The 3,242-nt window shown below is 41.8% G+C and overlaps 1 protein-coding gene and 1 pseudogene across 1 annotated transcript in view; both read right to left on the bottom strand.

Annotated features, from left to right (window-relative positions):
• The window catches only part of LOC119470708 (zinc finger protein 726-like), a 561,873-nt gene that overhangs the window by 209,048 nt on the left and 349,583 nt on the right, over positions 1-3,242 (bottom strand). The window lies entirely within an intron of this gene.
• LOC108301920 lies at positions 2,653-3,196 on the bottom strand (annotated as a pseudogene).

Consider the following 3,242-nt stretch of genomic DNA (forward strand, 5'->3'; position numbering starts at 1 on the left):
CATGCCCAGCTAATTTTTTGTAGTTTTAGTAGAGACGGGGTTTCACCATGTTGACCAGGATGGTCTCGATCTCTTGACCTCGTGATCCACCCGCCTCAGCCTCCCACAGTGCTGGGATTACAGGCTTGAGCCACCGCGCCCGGCCTTACAGTTTATATTCTTAGTCACCTAACTGTAGTGATCTCCTTGTCCATTTTCTCTGAAAACTTTTGGAGATAATGGGAGCTTTTAGATTAAAACATGTCCTGTTAGTTTGCATGCAAACCAGTTTACTATGTTCACACAGTGGCCAGTCATGGGAGCATAAGCAAGGCTGCCCTTTTAGTGTCTTTCATACTATTACCATAAGCACCAGTAACTCCAGGGGCCTCAAGCTTGAAAGAAAAGCCCTAAAGTCTCCAATGCACTGTGATGGGTTCAGAACATGCTGTTAAACATCAAAGTTTCTATGGTTATGACTGACAAATGAGAAAATAGCAAAAAACAACAACTATATCTTCAAATCTGATTCATCTTTTTTAAAAAAAATTTTTTTTCCCCTTGGGATTCAAGTTCAGATTTTAAAAGTCACTGCCTAACAAATGTTACAGGGCTTTCAGTCTATATTTTTTGGTAGTAGTTTCAGAGTTTTGGACCTTACATTTAAGTATCTAATTTAGTTTGTGTTATATATGATGTGAGTGGAGGGTCTCATTATATTCCTCTGAATGTGGATATGAAATTTTCTTAACACCATTTATTGAAGATACTGCCATTTCCCTAAGAAACTGCCACCTTTATTTAAAATCAGTTGGCTGTGAATGCATTAATATATTTCTGGTCTCCTTTTTCTTCTGTATTGTCCTGTATGTCTGTTTTTATTGAAGTACCATACTTTTTTTTTTTTTCTATAGCTTTGTAATAGCTTTCAAAGTCAGGTAGAGTGATACCTTCACTTTTTCTACTGCTTGATTGCTTTGGATATTGAGGATCTTTTGTGGTACCATATAAAAATTTTAGATGTATTTTAAAAAATTTTGTTAGTTATGTAACTGGTATTTTGATAGAGCTTGCATTATATCTATACATTATTTTGTGTAATACAGATATTTTACAATATTATTAATTCCAATTTATAAAGGAGTAATATTTTTCCAATTGTGTATTAATTTCTTTGATTTCATTTTGAGATAGTTGTCAGTATATAGAAATGCTGCTGACACTTGGATGTTGCTTTTGTATTCTGCAAGTTTAATAAATTTATTAGTCATAAAAATTTTTAGTAATGTCTTAGGCCTTTGCTTAAGATTATGCATAGGATTGAAAAATATATACGGGAATAATTTAACATTTTTTCTAATCTGAGTGCTTTGATTTTATTTTCTTTTTTTTTTTAAGGATAAAATAAGTTTTTATTTATAGTCTTATAGTAAAGGGGGAAGCCTTAACTTGCAAGACAATTCTTCGGCAGTAAGTACAACATACTTTTTATTTCCATGGAATGGAATCAAACACGAACTGAGACTACAGAGTATACACTAGAAATCAGCAAATGCCAGGAACGGAGTAGGAAAAAGACAAAGAAATGAGGCCTAAACACACAAAACCCTTCACTGGGATCTGTTGACCACAGCCAGAACCAGGGCTGGATCACACAAAGGAGACAGGTTTCAGGACTGCAGGAAAGGAAGTGGGGTGAGGGCAGGGAAGGGTCCGCATTGGGGTGCGGGTTTAGTACCAGGTAAATTGCTCTCGGTATTTACATACAAAATCAGTTGGCTCTGTTTCTTAGAAATACACACGGGAAGAAGGGAAGATTTCATCATTACTTTATGAATCTGTGGCTTTGCAAGACCGACATCATCAGAAATAGGAACAATTCACTCAGATTCAAATTTAAGTAGCAGGAAATAAATATCAAATCATCATCACTGGCCCTCAATACAAAACCTCTATGCCACCCAAAACATCCTGTCCCAACCCCAAACGGCCACTCCCTGGTGGCTGCTGCTTCACTGCTGCCATCTCCCACGCATACCACAAGAATCCACGCAGCTCTCTGTGAGGCTGGCACCGCAGGCCTAAACAGCTGGCTGAGAGTGGCAGGAGTGAAACATGCCGAAGACTGTGCTGCGAATCTGTCCCCACTTTCTTTTCATACCACAAACTTCTTTAAGGATCTGGTCTTTCAATAGGAGCAATACATAGCTTTTTAGAAAAAGGAAAAAAACAACCTTAAAAAGGAGGAGGGTTAATTCTGATTACTCCAAACTGGTCATCTTCTCAAAGTAGAGCAGTTCACAGATTCACAGTCTATCCAACAGAGGTGAGGGCGGACCAGGAGGCCACCTGGGCAGGCGAGGCATCCTCCGGGTATGTGCCCGGCAGGGCTGGAGGAGCTGGTAGGGTGGGCAGGATACTATGGGCTCAGAGGTCCGGCCGGCCGTCTGTCCTCCACAGAAAAAGCTGCCAAGTTGGGGTGTTTTGGTTTAAAAATTCCTGGTGGGGACAGGGAATCCCTGAAGGGAATACATTTTAAAAAATAAACAGTGGAAATGGGGAAGGAGAACGAGAGCTGTTGTCCAAGAGCTTCTATGTAAAAATAAAAATAAAGGGAGAAAGATAAAAATAGTCTCTTAAATGGTTCTGAGGGTTCTACAGATGAATTGAAAGGATGAGACGATGGAGACAGTTTTTATTGCTGGCCTGTCCCGAGGGGCTTAGCTGGCCTCCATCCGGAGCTTCTTCCTGCTTTGGGGCTCTTCGGGCTCAGACTCAACTGGAGTCTGAGCCCGCATCAAAGGCAGAGATGGTGCTGCCCTTGGCGTTGGTGTAGAGGCTGTTGTCTGAGGAGTGGTAGTTGGTCTGCAGTTGGGCACTTGACCTCGCCTTCTCCAGTGCACGGACTTGCTGCTCCAGAAGAGCATTCTGCCGCTTGAGGTCGTCAATATCTTGCTGGTGTGTGTGGTTTTTCCTTCGCATATGCTGGATATACTCTGGCTTTGTCTAGGATTTGGGCCTGGGATGCCGTCTCTCCTTGGAGTGATGGGACTGAGTCCCGCAAACGGTGAAAGTCTTTGATGTGGTCCCTACGTTTTCATTCCCGTACATTATGATGAGCCCGTTTGTCAGTCGCAGATTGAAACCTCGGTTGCTCTTCGTCGCTCTCCACCTCGATGTCATCGTTATTGCTCATTTCCTACGGCCCAGGTAGTGGCCGCTGGAGGAGAAGGGATGGAGGGGAGGGGGAAGTCACCGACAAC

Source organism: Cebus imitator, unplaced genomic scaffold, assembly GCF_001604975.1.
Source record: "Cebus imitator isolate Cc_AM_T3 unplaced genomic scaffold, Cebus_imitator-1.0 Scaffold38, whole genome shotgun sequence".
In the NCBI taxonomy this organism is placed as follows: domain Eukaryota; kingdom Metazoa; phylum Chordata; class Mammalia; order Primates; family Cebidae; genus Cebus; species Cebus imitator.